Source organism: Lithobates pipiens, unplaced genomic scaffold (assembly GCF_037356315.1).
Source record: "Lithobates pipiens isolate NorthernLeopardFrog02 unplaced genomic scaffold, aLitPip1_a1.2 Scaffold_10, whole genome shotgun sequence".
Lineage (NCBI taxonomy): Eukaryota > Metazoa > Chordata > Amphibia > Anura > Ranidae > Lithobates > Lithobates pipiens.
This window is the reverse complement of record NW_027507686.1, coordinates 52,375,817-52,396,159: the sequence shown is the minus strand read 5'-3', so window position 1 is coordinate 52,396,159 and position 20,343 is coordinate 52,375,817. Positions and strand designations below refer to the sequence as shown.

At 46.8% G+C, this 20,343-nt stretch overlaps 1 long non-coding RNA gene across 1 annotated transcript in view; it reads left to right on the top strand.

Moving 5' to 3' along the window:
* LOC143925349 (uncharacterized) overlaps positions 1–20,343 on the top strand; it is a 120,379-nt gene that overhangs the window by 46,583 nt on the left and 53,453 nt on the right. The gene's annotated exons all lie outside the window — the stretch shown is intronic.

Here is a 20,343-nt window from a genome sequence, read left to right as displayed (position 1 = left end):
CTTATGATAGGAATGGATGGGTGCTCATTCCTAGCTACGTAAAAAAAAGTGAAGGCAGGCCTTCACCATTCTTGATAGGCCCCAGTAATGTGAAAATGTTTACTAAATTGTATTACTGTCTTTTGTAAAACTAATAAAAATTATGGAAACAGTCCATATTTTTTGTTTTGTTATGTTACCTGAGTATAGATCTAGGTTTGTCCCAAGCATGTTTGAAGCCATTTACTGTTGACTGTCTCACTACATCTGCTGGTAGATTATTCCAAGCATCAACTACCTGTTCAGTAAAATGTTAGTTTCTAAGATTCATTTTGAACTTTCCTCCAGCTAGTTTGCGGTCATGTCCCCATTTGCTTGATTTTTTTTTTTTATTGAAAAAACTGCCCTTCTGAACCTTGTTCACCCCCCGTTTAAGGCTGGCTTCATATATGTGAGTGTTTCTCCGCATCCAATTTGCATGAAAGGCGAGTAAGACCGGCTCTTAATGGAGCAGGTTCAGACAGGTCCGGGTTGGCCGGGGAGCGGATTGCAAAAGGGTCCTGTGCGTGTTTGTGTCCAGGTCAGGTGCAAATTCAGGCAAAAATCCGCACCTAAATCGGTGAAAAGGTAGAAACCTGCGGCCACACATATGAGAATCTGGCCTCAATCATGTCTTCCCTTTCCCTTCTTTCCTCCAGACTGTACATATTAAGTTCCTGAAGTCGCTCTCGATATGTCTTCTCCCCCAAACCTTTCACCCGTCTCTAGACTCGTTCTATCTTATCGATGGCTTACAGTCGGCATGTTTATGGATGGTGAGGAGGAGGAGCAGGAGTCACAGACTGCCCAGAATTTAGGATGGAGATGGAGTCTCAGATTGCCAGATGGTCCACAGTGACCTCCTGAGGGTTAGGTGGGGGCATTTCACTGTTTGATTATGACAATGAAGCCTCTTGTACTCACAATAAACCAAACTGATCATCTCTGCTAAAGACCAAATTATTCAGTTGAACTTTCTACCAAGGATTAACTATACCCCCAGAGATTGCAACCCTACTGTCTCCCCTATCTGTAGTAGATATCAGACTGAGATAGGCACCCTTTATCACATGACGTGGAGTTGACCCAAATTGGGCAACGGCAGGGGTCACCTTGTGCCACAGCAAGCAGGTCCAAGCAACAGAATCCATTGATCTTCTGCTTACCTTTAAAGTTCCTCTATGGCTCCTCTTCTATTTAGCACAGACTATCTTCAAACATGCTGCCTGTAAAGGGTGGGTCACAGGTGGTGAAAGCTGAGTGGCTCACCCATGGGTGGCCTCAACTGAGTCACTCAGCTTGCATAAGTCTGCATCTTTCCTTTACAGCTTCCATAGACAGGGGGAATGGGGGTTTTACCTGGACTAGCACATTGCAACCCTGGATGAGAACTCGCTCATTGCCAATGCTTACTAGCCCACAGCATTGCAGTGAGCAAATGTATCACTGTTATGTAGGCACAATCAGTGACGTTTCCATACAGGGACACTGGAGAAATCAGCAATGACAGGGGAGTTCTCCACTATTCTGTCACCATTCACACACCTGTACACAGCACTTCCTCCCACTCCAAAGAGCTCACCCTCAGGACTCCTGGGGCTTGTAGGATTGTCACATCAATTTCCATAAAAACCAAGAAAAAAAATAAACCTATTTGTGTCAAAATACTTTATTAAAAGAGCTTACATAGATACAAAATGTTTTATATAACATAATTATAAAATGACTTCAAGCATTTCAACACGTACACCAAAGATTAAACTGCGAGGAGTTTCCAGAACAAAATACTAAAATATTTAACATCCATACACTAACTTTTTTTTATAAAATAAATTCTAAGACCTAAAGCAGGCCATACATTAACCACTTCAGTACCGAGGACTTTCACCCCCTTCTTGCTCAGGCCAATTTTCAGCTATCAGCGCTGTCGCACTGTGAACGACAATTGCGCATTCATGTAACACTGTACCCAAATGAATTTTTTTATAATTTTCTTCACACAAATAGAGATTTCTTTTAGGCTGGGTTCACACTGAAGTGATGCGGGAACGCCGCGAATCCGCGGCGGGTTCCCGCATCGCATGCCTCCCGCCGGCAGTTCACACTGCCCTATGCGGACAGCTGGGAGTGTCAGTGAAACCTTAATGACACCCCCAGATCAGTTCGCATATCGCAGTGCGATCTGCAAACTCGGACAAGAATCGGATCGCATGGTGTGAACACCCATGCGATCCGATTCTGCTGCGGACCAAAAAAAGGGTCCCGTGCGAGTTTGCGGTGGGTGCGTTGCGACTTCAGCCATAATATCTGTATGGCTGAACTCGCATTGCACAGAGATCGGATGTGATTTGCACTGCAGTGCGGTGCGAATCACATCCGGTTCTCGTAGCCGCTCCAGTGTGAACCCAGCCTTAGTCCAGAGAATCACAAGAGAGATATACACCACCGCTCAAAGGCAGGTCCTGGGAACTCAGAGATAATTGCTGCAGGTGAAGGGATCCGGGTGCGAGCCACAGCATGCAGATAATGTGGATAATGACAGAACTCTGTACGGCCGCACTCCAATGCTAAAACGATGCTTTATTTAAATTATATTTAGGACATAGCAAATGACATCACAGTGAAAGATGCTAACAGATGATGCGTTTCGCACTAAGGCTAGTGCTTACTCATAGCTGGTACCCCGTAGCACACTGCATGTGTTCCCATATACTCTCCATAGCACACTCCATGCTTCCCCAATACACACTCCTACACCCCAAAGCACACTCTATGCATCCCCCATACACTCTCCAATACCCCATAGTGCCCCCCATGCATGTCCCATACACTCTCCTATACCCTATAGCACACTCCATGCATCCCTACACACACTCCTATACCACATAGGGCACTAAGGTTTAATCAAGTACGTAATTCCAGATCTAAGCTACATTACATCATGTAAGTCACTTTTTTTTGCACTGTATATTCTTCCTTCCTTTCTTGTGGGAAACGATGATGCCACATGTTGTACCTTATTTGCAATCTTTGTTCTGTACTTGGAACTTTTCCATTGTATGTTCTTGTTTACCCAATAATACCTTTGTGAAAAAAATTATAATAATATCAACAGGCAGTTGAATACTTGCATGGAAATTAAATGCTTACTTAACATACAACACATTAACCTACAACAGGGGACAGGAAAATCCAGACAGATATGAAATTCAATGACATTGCTTTGATTTGGACCATCATTTTAAGATGATGAGGCTCCCCTTAGACCTGGTTCTGTACAAATCTATGCAAATTGACAATTGCTCACCATGTGCCAGGAGCACCGGCAACCACTCCCTTTATGCACGTTGTGGATACAACATGGGCTGTTCCTTCCTCTGACGGGCCCACTGCACCTGAAGAAATGTGCAACCCCAATGACATGGAAGAATTTTTCTTAAGCTTCAACCAAGGTGAACCCGTGCAAAACAAAGCAAAAGGATATTTTTTTGGTGACCATGCACAAGATGGCCCTGTTTGTGTGCATTTTATATCCATAGGAGGCAGGGGCGTAACTAGAAATCACAGGGCCCCATAGCAAAATGTTGTATGGGCCCCCCCACCAAAAAAAAATGAACTAATGCCATTAAACAACAGACTACCACACCCATGTGGCACAGTACCCAGGCAACAGCTTATATTAATTTTGAACAACAAAGTATGCAGTATACTGTATGCAGCCCCTGAAGGGAACACATTGCTGACCTCCAGGCCTTCTAACCAATTTCTGTTCTGTTATATAAAATGAAATAGTTCAACTCACCATAATGCAAAATCAGTGGGATCCCTGAGCGTGTCACTTGCCATCATCGCCTGCCACCAGATGCAGATTGTAACTTGTCACACGTTGCGAAATGTCACCTACCACATGCTGCGGATTGTACACTTGCCACATCCCAGATTGTCACTTGCCAAGTCACCTGCCACACATTATGGATTGTCACTTGCCACGTCCTGGATTGTCACTTGCCACGTCACTTGCCACACATTATGGATTGTCACTTGCCACGGCCTGGATTGTCACTTGCCACACATTAAGGATTGTCACTTGTCACATCACCTGCCACACGTTGCGGATTGTCCACTTGCCACGTCGCCTGCCACCAGATGCAGATTTTCACTTGTCACACATTGCAGAATGTCACCTGCCACATGTTGCGGATTGTCCACTTGCCACGTCCCGGATTGTCACTTGCCACGTTACCTGCCACACATTACGGATTGTCACTTGCCATGTCCTAGATTGTCACTTGCCACGTCTCGGGTTGTCACTTGCCATGTCACCTGCCACACATTACGGATTGTCACTTGCCACGTCACCTGCCACACATTACGGATTGTCACTTGTCAGGTCACGGATTTTCACTTGCCACGTCACCTGCCACATGTTACGGATTGTCACTTGCCACATCCAGGTTGTCACTTGCCACGTCACCTGCCACACATTACGGATTGTCACTTGCCACGTCCTAGATTGCCACACATTACAGATTGCCACTTACCACATCCTAGATTGTCACTTGCCACACATTATGTATTGTCACTTGCACGTCCCGGGTTGTCACGTGCCACGTCACCTGCCACACATTACGGATTGTCACTTGTCACATCACGGATTTTCACTTGCCACGTCACCTGCCACATGTTACGGATTGTCACTTGCCACATCCAGGTTGTCACTTGCCATGTCACCTGCCACACGTTACGGATTGTCACTTGCCACGTCCCTGGTTGTCACTTGCCACGTTGCCTGCCACACATTATGGATTGTCATTTGCCACGTCATGGATTTTCACTTGCCACGTCACCTGCCACACGTTACGGATTGTCACTTGCCACATCCCGGGTTCTCACTTGCCACGTCACCTGCCACACATTACGGATTGTCACTTGCCACGTCACCTGCCACACATTATGGATTGTCACTTGTCACGTCACAGATTTTCACTTGTCACGTCACCTGCCACATGTTACGGATTGTCACTTGCCACATCCAGGTTGTCACTTGCCACGTCACCTGCCACACATTACGGATTGTCACTTGCCACGTCACCTGCCACACATTACGGATTGTCACTTGTCACGTATTTTCACTTGCCACGTCACCTGCCACATGTTACGGATTGTCACTTGCCACATCCAGGTTGTCACTTGCCATGTCACCAGCCACACGTTACGGATTGTCACTTGCCACGTCCCTGGTTGTTACTTGCCACGTTGCCTGCCACACATTATGGATTGTCATTTGCCACGTCATGGATTTTCACTTTCCACGTCACCTGCCACACGTTACGGATTGTCACTTGCCACGTCCCGGGTTGTCACTTGCCACGTCGCCTGCCACACATTATGGATTGTCACTTGCTCTGCCACTTTCCTGCTGTGTCACAGAGTCAGGCAGCAGATTATCAGTCAGGCAGCAGAGAGATAATGTCATCTCTCTGCTTCCTGGCTGCCTGCACAGTGAGGGGGAACTGCACTGCAGGGATGAGAGGGCGGTGAGAGATGATGTCATCTCTATGCTCCCCCGCCCGTCAGCTCCCTGATTGGCCAGCCCGCTCACGCCCACTCTCTCACCAGCGGACCGGCCACTCTCATCTGCCTCCCACTATCACCCACGGAGCCGCCCGCGGACCACCCGCGGAGCCGCCCGCGGACCACCCGCGGAGCCGCGGAGCCGCCCGCGGACCACCCGCGGAGCCGTGGAGCCGCCCGCGGACCACCCGCGGAGCCGCGGACTACCCGCGGACCACCCGCGGAGCCGCGGACTACCCGCGGGCCGCCCGCGGACCACCCGCGGAGCCGCGGACTACCCGCGGAGCCGCCCGCGGAGCCACGGCACCTATCCTCACCGGGCCCCACTTGACTGCGGGCCCCATAGCGCCCGCATGTGTTGCTATGGCGGTAGTTCCGCCACTGATAGGAGGACAATATAATGCAAGACGGGTCATACAAGAATTTTTTTCGCCTGGATGTATGAATTTACAGTACATGTAGAGAGGGATAGACTGGTGGGGTTAGGTGGAGTTCTGCAATACAAGCTGGTTGGGATTTTTAGTGCAGCAGAGGAAGGAAGCTGGGAAATCTGGAATTCTGTCAGATCTATAGCTATTTTTTCTGAGAGATGTGCATGCTCTGACAAGATAAACCAAAAAAAAAACCAAAAAACTTTTGGATAAAGTGGTGAGTGTTTGGAACCCGGGTCTGGTTTCTAATGTTCTCTCTGTCCCTGGTGGGCAGATTTACACTGTGTCTTGGTAACCATTTACACCGGGATTGAAAGTGAGGAAAATTCTAAATCACGAGCTGTCACCAGAACAGGAATAGTGACATTTTCCAATGGGAATACTTTTTCTATTGACAACTAATAAGAGGCTTTTCCCCTTGCTTTGTAGAGATTTCCTCCTGTTTTGCCTACAGGAAGTGAAAGGAAATCTCCCCAATGAGAAACGCATTGGCAAAAAATAAAATAAAAAAACAAACAAAAAAACAGCAGTTTACCTTTCACGCTATTAAAAAGGGGTGGCCTTTAGATATACCGTATATACTCGAGTATAGGCCGACCCGAATATAAGCCGAGGCCCCCAATTTACCCCCAAAAAAACTGGCAAACTTATTGACTCGTGTATAAGCCGAGGGTGAGACATGCCTGTCCATCCCTGTGTGTGTGTCCGTCCATCCCTGTGTGTCCGTCCATCCCTGTGTGTCCGTCCATCCCTGTGTGTCCGTCCATCCCTGTGTGTCCGTCCATCCATCCCTGTGTGTGTGTGTGTCCATCCATCCATCCATCCCTGTGTGTGTGTGTCTCCATCCATCCATCCATCCCTGTGTGTGTGTGTGTGTGTCTCCATCCATCCATCCATCCATCCCTGTGTGTGTCTCCATCCATCCACCCATCCCTGTGTGTGTCTCCATCCATCCACCCATCCCTGTGTGTGTGTGTATCCATCCGTGTGTGTGTGTGTGTGTGTGTGTGTGTGTCCAGCCTACCTTTGTCCCGAGCCTCCGTCCCGTGCCTTGCCTCCTTGCCTCCGTTCCGTCCCGTCCCGTGCCGTCCCGTGCCGTGCCGTGCCTTGCCGTCGTGTCGTGCCTTGCCTTGCCTCCGTCCCGTCCCGTGCCGTGCCGTGCCTTGCCTTGCCTTGCCTTGCCTCCGTCCCGTGCCCTCTTCGGCGGCCATTGTAAAATTCAAAAGCCGCGCCTCCTCCTTCGCCTGTGATAGGCGGAACACTGAATTTCCCAGCAGCCTGTGTTCCGCCTATCACTGACGTCGTATCATCCTCGTCCGTAGTACGAGGATGATACGATGTCCGTGATAGGCGGAACACAGGCTGCTGGGAAATTCAGTGTTCCGCCTATCACAGGCGAAGGCGGAGCCGGAGGCGCGGCTTTTGAATAGTAGAATGGCCGCTGTCTGTCTGCTCGACACGCTGATCGAGCGGGCAGACAGCGATGACTCGAGTATAAGCCGAGGGGGGCACTTTCAGCCTCAAAAAAGAGGCTGAAAATCTCGGCTTATACTCGAGTATATACGGTACCTTATTTTTGTGAGCCTTGAGGATCACAGGAATTACACCGTACTGTTGCCTACAAGGAAGATTGGACCCCCATCCTTTCTTCTACCCAACATGCCCCAGTCCTGTGATAAAGCAATACCAAGGGCATGAACAAAAACATAGGGCTGGAACTCTGTACCCCAGTGGACCCCAAGAAATTAATTTTATGGCACTTAAATAACAAAAAAATTATCTATATCTATATCTATATCTATATCTATATCTATATCTATATCTTGATAAATTGATCATGATAAATTTATATGATAAATTTGAGACATCCAAAAGCAGTCAAACTTGGGCATTTGGAAACAGCTTAAAAAACAAAAATAAAAACAAAAAAACACTAAACAAGACTAGGAACTGCCTGCAGCCCAGGGTCTTTTTGGATTACCAATGCCTGAATCTGAATGGATGAGTTGGCGTGCCAATACTACCACAGGCGCGAGAGTATTGGGGATCAACCTTATGCTCCAGACCAGGATAGAGATGGTAACCCCCAGAGGTAAACGTGGCCAGAAACCAACCCAGAGTCAGCAAAAGCTGAGCAACCAGAAGAGATGGAACAATAACAATCTCGGGCATGTTGGGTAGAGCAAGGGTTAGACTGGGGGGCTGTTTTGGAAAAGTTGCAGGGTGCCAAGTCAGGGGGCATAAGGGGAAAAAGGTGGTTAATTATGTTAATCATCAGGGGGTCCCTGTTCCCAGGTGAGTAGCCAAGCGGGCCCTTGTCCTCAGGGGAGAAGGAGGGACTCTGTCCCCAGGAGAGAAGGGAGTCCCTGTCCTCGTGGAAGATAGTGTGATATGGGGTGGACTCACCATGACCAAGTTTGCAGGTCCCTCATTTTATGGTTGTCTGGGCTCCCTCCAGCAGCACGGATGGGCGATCAGCATATCCCCAGGGAGCACAGCTACAGCTTGACATGCTCTATCTACAGCACACTTTTCAAAAGAACAAAGAGTACACAGAACAGTGGCGTTGCGTCCATAAGGGGTGCAGCCCCGTCTCGCCTGGCACCACTCTTTGACCATAGATAGATTAATGCATTGCATTGTAATCCTGAATTACAGTGGCGGGGTGTTTTTTGCAAGCACCTGATTAGAGCCATAGGCTCTAGTAGATGCCAAAAAAGATGAACAGCGGGCGTCATTCTGTGCGTTCGCTTTTCATTTAGCGTTGTGTTAGCAAAGCAAAGGAATTTGATTTGCTAACACTGAACCGCCTCTTAGCCAATTAGGTGCTCGGGTCTGTTACCTGATTGGTTGAAACATCAGGCGCAACGTCAGGTGCTGTGATTGGATGCCTGAGAAAGGAAGGAAGAAGACATGGAGGAAATTTATGGGTACAGTGGCTGCGATCGTTTTATAGCAGCAGGACTGGCACTGTCACGAGCAGACAGGCAGGAGGACAGAGGAGAGGAGAACTTCGGATGACAGAGGCAAGTAAACTGACCAGGGTGTCAGGGCTCAGCAGCCATGATGAACCGTGATCTGTTTCACGAAGTCGAGGCCAGAACAAGGTATTTCAGGTGATATGGGGGGCGGGGGGCCAAATAACACAGCACAAACACTGTGCTGCATAACATGCTTTAAACTGAAGTTCCACTCAAAAGTGGAACTTCCGCTCAAGGTAAGGCAAGGGCTCCCTCCTCCTTCCCCCACCGCTGGGTCAGTAAGAGAGTGTAGCGTGCTTCACGCATGCACAATAGAGACCAGGCCGTGAAGCCGCAATGCTTCACTGTTGGGTTCCCTTACCGGCAATTGCGGCAGCAGCAGCACCCCATAGCTGATGGAAACGTCACCTGCGGCGCCGACATCGCTGGACTCCAGGACAGGTGAGTGTCCTAATATCAAAAGTCAGCAGCTACAGTATTAACACTTTTTAAAGAGCGATTATGACAGCTCCTTATTTGTATTATCCCCCTGCCCACCAGAAGATTACAGAGCTGGGGTGGCATGGAGGATTTCTACTAGAAGAAGAATCAGCACAATGGACACATCTTAAAGTTGTAAACTCTTGTGTTTTTTCACCTCAATGCATCTTTATTTATTTATTCCCCCCTCCGGTGTTGTGTGTGATCTTCTTTATTTAAAGCAAGCTGTGTTTATTGAAGATGCAATCCAGGTAAGGATAGGAGTATGAAATATGCTCTTTTGTGTTGCACAGATTACAGTTCTGTTTTGGGTCTACATGGAATCTCTCTGATCGCTGGAATCAGGATTATTTAGTGATGTGAAGCACAGGGCCAGCTATAATTTGGTCCACTTTTAAGTGGTAACTCCACTTTTTTGGGGGAAAAAAATAGCAAATAAAGAAAAAAAAAAATACAGCGTGTACTATTGCGATACAAGTCATATTGTACTTGAATGCTATTAAAAACGACCTTTCCTTTTCAATCTGCAGCAGCTGTATTATTCTATAAATGCAAAGCAATATGGCTGCATGGAGTTGTTCTGTACACAGAATGTGTACTGACCTCTCCGCAGAAACATCATTTACTGCTTGTGTGATTGGCTCACCAACTTTCCCAGAAGTCTGCACTAAGATACAAGTCAGATTTCAGGCATCCCCTACAACAGAAATGTAATTTTTAATGAGATATTTCCAATAGGAACACGTCTAAAGGGATGCAGGCCCAGCAGCTTTCCTCATTAGTGCCCTGCAGCTGCCACAGCTGACTGATAATTATGAAACCACTTCCAGTAGACCCACTCAGTACAGGAACACAGACAAACACACATGGATTTCTTCAGAATGTGAATGGATCATGCAGCTGTGTGCCAAAATCAAGCAGACAGGAGGATATATACAAAGATAATATATATATATATATATATATATATATATATATATATATACACACATACACACACATATAAATATTTTCAGACACCCTAGAGAATAAAATGGCAATCGTTGCAATACTTTGTCATGCCGTATTTGCGCAGCGGTCTTACAAATGCAATTTTGTTTGTAAAAAAAAATGCACATTTTGAATTAAAAAAAAATAGGACAACAGTAAAGTTAGACCAATTTTTTACATTGTGAAAGATAATGTTACGCAGATTAAATTGATACCCAACTTGCCACGCTTCAAAATTGTGCCGGCTTGTGGAATGGCGACAAATTTTGATATTTAAAAATCTCCATAGGCGAAACTTAGAAATTACTACAGGTTACCAGTTTTGAGTTAGAGGAGGTCTTTTTCTAGACATTGCTCTCGCTCTAACTGTTGTGGCGATACCTCACATGTGTGGTTTTAACACCGTTTACATATGTGGGTGCAACTTGCATATGTGTTTGCCTTTGCACGCGAGTGTGGCCGGACGGGTCACTTAAAAAAATTCCTTCCCTTTAAGACCATTGGATGGAAGAGACATTTGATGTCTCTTCCGTCATCCAAAGGTATGGAGTGGAGTGGAGGCCATCATTCCCTCACTCGACTTCCAGCCTCAGAGGGGAAAGGATCGGATTGTCTCCGCCGCTACCGATGGCTCCTGTAATCGGCGAAGATGACCGAAAACGCGGGGGGATGGGTACTTCTCCTGCCGCTGATAAAAGTGATCTGGTGGTGACCACTTTTATCTGAAAGCGGACCACCTGCCATTTCTAAAAATACTGGGGTTATGGCAGATATTAGCTTCCATAACAACGGTATTCAATGTCAAAGTACCGACGTATAACGGCGGCGGGCAGTCCGGAAGTGATTAACTTGTATAAGAGCGGTATGAACAGCGAGCTTTGATGAAGGATTTGTAGAGCTTTCGGCAAGTTTTTTTTAAGCTTTTAAATTGTGGCTTGGCAAATCCCAGGTGCCAGGTCACCACGGCGACTAGAAATTGCACCCTGGCACCTGTGATTTTTGTCAGTGACAGGTGCCTTTGCTACAGGGCAGGCTATGGGGTCTTGGCCAGGAAGGTGGAGGCGGGTCAGGCATCACAGGCCCTCTGGACAGAGTGCTGCTTGGCACCACCAACATTAGTGAACATGATTAACGGTGCAGCGATGATGGAGCAGGAAAAGAGTGAAGTCCAGCTGGGGATTCCTGGTGGCCTGTCACCCCCACTTCTGCTGCCACCCCCCCCCCCCCCCCGGGTATTGCGGGAGGTGGTGGCTCTGTTCAGGAAGACATCAGCCTGGCTCAGGAACATGGGGGATCTGGAGTCGGTGGTTTCCCGGCACCACAGCACCCTACTCCTCTGGCTGGAGGAGAGGCTGAGTGGGGAGAAGGGGAGCTGAGCTGGGGGCAGTTCATAGAAATGCTGGAGAGCCCACAGGCCAGGATGTCCAGCCCGGGCACACACTGCACACAGCAAACTGATTTTTTTATTTTATTTATCACTTGGATGCAGAACTTCTGTTTGATATTTTTTCCTTTTATCTTTGCTATATCATATTCAACATTTTCCCCATAGTAGGCTTGCTGAGTCTGGTAGTCCACCAGACTTTATGGCTTAGTTCAATCGTTATTTTCCTTTTGCAGTAGGGAAGTGGATACAGTCAATTTTAATGTTAGCACCATAATAAAAAAAATGTAGAGAAGCGCTAATCCCATATGAAAACCTAAAAAAAATATACAGTATATGTACTCTACAGTGAGGGGAAAAAAGTATTTGATCCCCTGCTGATTTTGTACGTTTGCCCACTAACAAAGAAATGGTCGGTCTATAATTTTAATGGTAGGTTTATTTTAACAGTGAGAGACAAAATAACAAAAATATGCAAAAAAAAAAACAAACAAACACATTTCAAAAAAGTTTTTATATATTAATTTGCATTTTAATGAGTGAAATAAGTATTTTATCCCCTATCAATCAGCAAGATTTCTGGCTCCCAGGAGTATTCTATAAGGTAACAAACTGTGATTAGGAGCACTCTCCTAAAGGAAGTGCTCCTAATCTCAGCTTGTTACCTGTATAAAAGACACCTGCCCACAGAAGCAATCAGATTCCAATCTCTCCACCATGGCCAAGACCAAAGAGCTGTCCAAGGATGTCAGGGACAATATTGTAGACCTACACAAGGTTGGAATGGGCTACAAGACCATCGCCAAGCAGCTTGGTCAGGAGGTGACAACAGTTGGTGCGATTTATTTGCAAATGAAGAAAAACAAAATAACTGTAAATCTCCCTCGGTCTGGGGCTCCATGCAAGATCTCACTTCATGGAGTTTCAATGATCATGAGAACGGTAAGGAATCAGCCCAGAACTGCACGGGAGAATCTTCTCAATGATTTCAAGGCAGCTGGGACCATAGTCACCAAGAAAACAATTGGTATCACACTACACTGTGAAGGACTGAAATCCTGCAGTGCCTGCAAGGTCCCCCTGCTCAAGAAAGCACGTGTACAGGCCCGTCTGAAGTTTTCTAATGAACATCTAAATAATTCAGAGGAGAACTGGGTGAAAGTGTTGTGGTCAGATGAGACCAAAATCAAGTTTTTTTTACATCAACTCAACTTGCCGTGTTTGGAGGAGGAGGAGGAATGCTGTCTATGATCCCAAGAATACCATCCTCACCATCATGGAGGTGGAAACATTATGCTTGGCGGTGTTTTTCTGCTAAGGGGAAAAGACAACTTCACCGAATCAAAGGGATGACGGAAGGGGCCATGTACTGTCAAATCTTGGGTGAGAACCTCAGCCAGGGCATTGAAAATGGGGCGTGGATGGGTCTTCCAGCATAATGATGACCACAACACATGGCCAAGGAAACAAAGGAGTGGCTCAAGAAGCACATTAAGGTCCTGGAGTAGCCTAGCCATTCTCCAGACCTTAATCCCATAGAAAATATATGGAGGGAGATGAAGGTACAAGTTATTTAATGGCAGCCTTGAAACCTTATTGACTTGGAGAGGATCTGCAAAGAGGAGTGGGACAAAATGCCTTCTGAGATGTGTGCAAACCTGATGGCCAACTACAAGAAACGTCTGACCTCTGTGGTTGCAAAGTCATGTTTTGCAAAGGGGTCAAATGCTTATTTCATTAAATGTAAATCCATTTCTAACTTTGTTTTGAAAAACGCATTGCCGTCGTCCTTGCTGTGCTTTTTGGGCGCTAGCGGTGCGCTTTTAACCCCTGCTAGCGGCCAAATAAACGGTTCAAAGCGCTGCTGCCACGGCGCTTCCCATTGATTTCAATGCTAAAATATTTCCATTTATCGGTTATATCTATCAAAATCCATAGGTCATTTTTGGCTTTTAACTCTATGAGGGATGGGGGGGGGGGGGGGGGTTGTGCTAGAAGTGATTTGGGCTGGAAGGAGGGATTGGAGTGGGATGCGAGTTGGGAGGCAGGATTGGGGGACATAACTGTAGTGTATACTACCACTTTGAATTTTTGAATTGGATATACTGATGACAAGTGACTCGCTGCTGCAGGCACCTTATAGCTTATCCGTATCTAAATGTGATTGGTGGGGCTGCACTGCTGTAGTGATTGTCAAATTAATTTATGCAAGAAAGCTAACTTAACATCGGTGTGCAAGGATGTAAATAATGGTAATTCAAATAATGTGACATTGAGCAAATAAATATCTAAAAACGTGAGAACTCATAATACAATCCATACCACTTTAGGTGATGATTACAGTGCAATAAATATTTGAAAAAGAAGATGCAAATAAATATATAAAATATGTAGGCATTCATCTGCCAATATTCAATGATTGCTATGAAGATGGCAGAATATTAATTATGATTTATAGACTGTGATATTGGGGTGTTTAGCTCAAGTGGATAGATGCATTTAGGTGCAGTGAGTCCACATCAGACAGGCATTTATAGTTAAGGGCCTGGTAGACCATGTTTATTGAAGGGAAAAACAAAACAAAGGTCCATCCAGGAATCCCACGCAGGGGTCCAAGCTTCAATTAAATACACAAAATCAAAATCTCTTGTACTATGTCTGCAGTCTCTGACCATCTCCTGTAGTCTGTCTGCAGTCTCTGACCATCTCCTGTAGTCTGTCTGCAGTCTCTGATCATCTCCTGTACTGTATCGGCAGTCTCTGATCATCTCCTGTATCTTGTCTGCAGTCTCTGACCATCTCCTGTACTGTCTGCAGTCTCTGACCATCTCCTGTACTGTCTGCAGTCTCTGACCATCTCCTGTACTATGTCTGCAGTCTCTGACCATCTCCTGTACTATGTCTGCAGTCTCTGACCATCTCCTGTACTATGTCTGCAGTCTCTGACCATCTCCTGTACTATGTCTGCAGTCTCTGACCATCTCCTGTACTATGTCTGCAGTCTCTGACCATCTCCTGTACTATGTCTGCAGTCTCTGACCATCTCCTGTATCATGTCTGCAGTCTCTGACCATCTCCTGTACCACTTCCGCACACTCTCTGACCATCTCCTGTACTATGTCTGCAGTCTCTGATCATCTCCTGTACTATATCGGCAGTCTCTGATCATCTCCTGTATCTTGTCTGCAGTCTCTGACCATCTCCTGTATCATATCTGCTGTCTCTGCCCATCTACCGCACTTTGTCTGCAGTCTCTGACCATCTCCTGTACCATGTCTACACACTCTCTGACCATCTCCTGTATCAGATTGGCAGTCTCTGCCCATCTCCTGTACTTTGTCTGCAGTCTCTGACCATCTCCTGTATCATGTATGCAGTCTCTGACAATCTCCTATACCATGTCTACACACTCTCTGACCATCTCCTTTATCATGTATGCAGTTTCTTAACATCTTGTGTACTTTGTCTACAGTCTCTGACCATCTCCTGTACCACTTCCGCACACTCTCTGACCATCTCCTGTACTATGTCTGCAGTCTCTGATCATCTCCTGTACTATGTCGGCAGTCTCTGATCATCTCCTGTACTGTCTGCAGTCTCTGACCATCTCCTGTACTGTGTTTGCAGTCTCTGACCATCTCCTGTATCTTGTCTGCAGTCTCTGACCATCTCCTGTATCATGTCTGCAGTCTCTGACCATCTCCTGTATCATGTATGCAGTCTCTGACCATCTCCTGTACCATGTCTACACATTCTCTGACCATCTCCTGTATCATGTATACAGTTTCTTAACATCTTGTGTACTTTGTCTACAGTCTCTGACCATCTCCTGTACCACTTCCGCACACTCTCTGACCATCTCCTGTACTATGTCTGCAGTCTCTGATCATCTCCTGTACTATGTCTGCAGTCTCTGATCATCTCCTGTACTATGTCGGCAGTCTCTGATCATCACTTGTACTGTCTGCAGTCTCTGACCATCTCCTGTATCATGTCTGCAGTCTCTGACCATCTCCTGTATCATGTCTGCAGTCTCTGACCATCTCCTATAGTATGTCTGCAGTCTCTGACCATCTCCTGTGTCATGTCTGCAGTCTCTGACCATCTCCTATAGTATGTCTTCTGTCTCTGACCATCTCCTGTATCATATCTGCTGTCTCTGCCCATCTACCGACACCAACTGGTGCACTTCTTTGGTATATGTTTCTGATATTTTCAAGGCAAGTACCATTGAGGTGACGGCCATGATGTTGTAGGTGGACCGCTTCACCGTGAGGTTAAGTAGCTCAGGGAGTGCTCTGAGTGTGATTTGATCAGTCTGAGTAGCATCTTCCTTCGGTCTTCTTCATCCAGTTCTGTATGACTAAGACAGTTGTCAGGTAGGAAGTAGTGTTCAATGCTACTATTGTAGGCATAGCTTTCATTTCCATATTCCATAAGGTACTGCAGGTCTCTTCTCAGACTATGGAGGTTATATGGTTCCACACATGGGTTCATTGAGCAGATAGGTGACCCTTGTCCGAGCACGCTACCCGGCCAGGAAAGGGGGGGACGAGCAAGCGCCCCCCCCCCCCCCTCCTGAGCCGTACCAGGCCGTGTGCCCTCAAAATGGGGGGTGCCTTGTTGATGAGGACAAGGGCCTCTTCCCGACAACCCTGGCCGTTGGTTGTCGGGGTCTGCGGGCAGGGGGCTTATCCGAATCCGGGAGCCCCTTTTAATAAGGGGGCCCCCAGATACCGCCGCCCCCCCCCCACCCTATGTGAATGAGTATGGGGTAAAATGTACCCCTACCCATTAACCTGTAAAATAAAGTAAAAAAATACACAACACACAAGATAAAATAGTTTATTGCACAGCTCCGGGGGTCTGTCGTCTTCGGGGGTCTTCTCGCCGGACTCCTCCGCTATCTTCTTCTAGCTCTTTTACTAGCGGAGGAGCCCGGCTTTCTTCCTCGATGCCCACCTCTTCTTCCGACTTCGGGGGTCTTGTCCCCCACTTCAGTTCTTCTGCTGGGCTTCTTATAGCTCTTTTACAGGCGGTACGGCTCTGGGGGGGGGGGGGGGCGGTCACTCGTCCCCCCCTTTCCTGGCCAGCCGGGTAGCATGCTCAGACAAGGATCTCATGTGGACCTGGGGGGGGCCCCCCACGCCGATTTTTTTTTTTCAGCGCTGGGGTTCCCCTTTAAGTCCATACCAGGTGGCGGGGTGAGCGACGTCTCCTTCGCGGGCCCCGCCTACCTGGAGACACGCTCGAAATGAGCGGACTTTCCTCCGCGTGTGTGGGCGAGTCTGTTCATTTCAAAAGTAGGGCGGATAGTACGGCGGACTTAGTACGCCGTATTAGTCCGCTGAAAAAGTGCCGTGTGTGGGCAAGTAGCCCGTTCGGAAAGTCGGACGGACAGTCTGGCGGGAAGTCAGCCAGACTAAGTCTGTCGGATAGTCGGCTACGTGTGTACGCGGCATTAGAAGCCAGAGGACTTTTTATTAGAAACATTTAAACCCATTTAAACATTGAACCTGTTGCCCAGATCATGTACTGAGAAATATTTACATAATTTGAACAAGCAGTAAAATTCCAATAAAAATAAGTCCACCTTTATCTCTGTATCTATAGACATTGTGGATTGCATTGTAATTCATTTTCTGAACAGAAGCAGTGAAATCTCAGCTGTTTTTCTATGGAGGTCAGAATCTTGGCAGCCTGCCAGTCTTCCCATGTAAACAACCTGCAGATATTTCTACCATATTAGGCGCTTGCTGACCAGGTAGGGTTGCCACCTTTTCTTCAAGCCAAACCCGAACACTTTAGCGGCACAATTTTTTTGTGTGGAGTATACACTATAGGAATATAAAAGACTTAGGACACCTTTGAGTGCCTCAAGGAGAGTAGAAATGCAGCGAGCTAGGTGCGCCATGGTGAACAGTGAGTGTTTGCCAAATTACATTGGGAGGGGCTGAAAGGGACATTGTTAAATAAAACGCATTCTTGTACCCATAAATTATGATTAAATTAATAAATAAAATGTAATTTTTAAAAATATGAATTAGCCTTAAAAGCGGACAGTGTCAGGAGAGCAGTGGACTGTGTCAGGAGGGCAGTGGACTGTGTCAGGAGGGCAGTGGACTGTGTCCATACCAGACCTTGGAATCCATACCAGACCTAAGGGCCTGGTATGCTCTCGGAGGGGGAACCCACGTCAAATTTTTTTTCAGAAATTTGGCGTGGAGTTCCCCCTTCAGAGCTCATTCTCTGATTGGCCACGGCAAAAGTCGCCTGGCCTGGGGAAACCTTTCTGGCTGTGAAAGCTTTTTGCATTCATTCAGCTAAATGCACGAACATTCTCCACAAAGTCGAGGCTAGAAAGCCTTTATGCGGTGACTCACCTCTCACTGTCTGGCAGCTCCGCTCGGGCTAAGGAACGGAGCTGCCTACGTCACTTCCGGTTTTCGTGAAGCAGCCGAAAGCCGGAAGTGACTGCCTGTCTAAGATTGACAATGCTCCCGCCCGTAGAATCACAGTGATTTTACGGGCGGAAGCTAGTCGGCGTTCTGCAGTGCGCCGCAAGGCGGGTTTTTAACCCACAAATGAAGCGCCATGGATGCAATCTTGTGATTGCATCGACGTGGCGCTTCTCATAGTGCACTGTGACCGGCGCCACAGTACACTATGTTAAATTGTTAAATGAAATATATATTTTTTATTTTTTGAAATGTCTTAAAGGGCCCGTTTTTTTTTTTTTTTTTTACACCTAGGGAGAGGGGGGGCGGCGCCCGGGCGCCCCCTATGGGCGGGCCGCCACTGCCCAGGGTGAGCCTGATGTCTGCTAGGCAGGAGGAAGCAGTGATCGGGCTGCAGTCTGTGTACGGTCGCTTGCTCCGCCCACCTGTAGAGGACCTCTATTAAAGGCCCTATCCAGCCTGAGAGGAGCCTGTGCCCAGGAGAAAGGGTGTGTTGCTGCCATAAAAAGGAAGCTGGCAGTAGATTTGGGCACGTCCTCCTCCCTGCTTTTCGATTCTTCAGCTGCCACCCCTTGTCTGCGACCGCCCACCGGCTCCCTCCTGCATGCAATCATCGGCAGGCAGTGTGGGCTCACTGAAGTGCTTCGGATCCCCCCTGCACTCAGCATTAGTGCGGGGTGGTCTGACACTATGTCATTAGTGAGATGGCGGAGGAGGGGAGATACATCATCAACAGAGCAGTCTCATCACTCTCGGGCAGTCCAGTCTGAATGATGTGTACGGGTCTGGAGCAGATGAAAACCCGTACACATCATTAAAAAAAACGGACTGCCCGGGTGAAACCCGTACAGGTGGCAACCCTACTCAGCACAGAGCTCTGAAGGAATGGCACCAATGTTCAGTTTCTTCAAAGTACATGCGCTGGTGATGTCACTGGCTGCTGCTCACTGGAATATCTCCTAAACAGTTAAACACATTTATTAAATATTCCTATTACCTACATGTAAGCTTTATTATAAACTTACCTATAGGTAAAAATGTCATAAAAGACTTTACCGTACTATGACTTTAATTCAGAGTGGATAATCCATCGTTTTATAATGACACTTCAATCTATACAATTCGTATTTGTCTTGAAAGGCAGTACCCTTTACAAAATCCATGATCACCTCCTAATCAATATCATCAACTAAAAATCTAACAAATAAAAAGAGACCGCAGGTGAAACGTGTTCCCCTCCCATGCAGGAAATGTGCACAGAACGCCCCTTTCCTGTGTGAACAGACCCTCAATGTCACCCCAAACCCGGGTAGCAGTCTTGTGACAAAATATGCTTGGCTCTCCGCTGGAAAAAAAAGTACAGGAGCTACTTTGGCGCTGGCTGCCCTATGCTGTCACACAACAAATGCACCAAAACAAAGCAATGTGTCGGCCAGGTGTGAAGGCGGCCTGATTGTTAATGGCAATTAAATATATGGCACATTGAACAATCTTTTCAGTCTTTTAATTGTATAGATCATTATTTTTCAAACTTTTATCAGTCAAGGCACCCTTTAAAAAATATGGACAGTCTGGGGGCTCCCCATTTCAAAAGGTAAAAACTATTCTAATAGTTTTGCATAACACAGCAGCATCCACACATGTAGGACCCCCAACATTAGGGGGGATTTATTCTTCCAAAGCAAATCATCTTTTATAAACTGGTATTGACTAGGATTCCAAGGTTTCTCTTTTCCCTCAAATTTTCTCCATCACTCAGCTAAAGTGCCCTCAAGAAGGTTGTAATGGTGCACAATGGAAACCTGTGGCTAAAAGGCAGCTTTATCCACATGCTGGCTTGTATGCAATTTTGGGGCAATTTTCAGGCATTTTGCCAAGGCACCCCTGAAGAAACCTCACGGTGCCCCAGGGTGCCTGGACATCCTGGTTGAAAAAAGCTGGTATAGATAATATGGTTATATATATATATATATATATATATATATATATAACATTGTTTTAAGTCCCTCTTATGCTGGGTTGTCTCT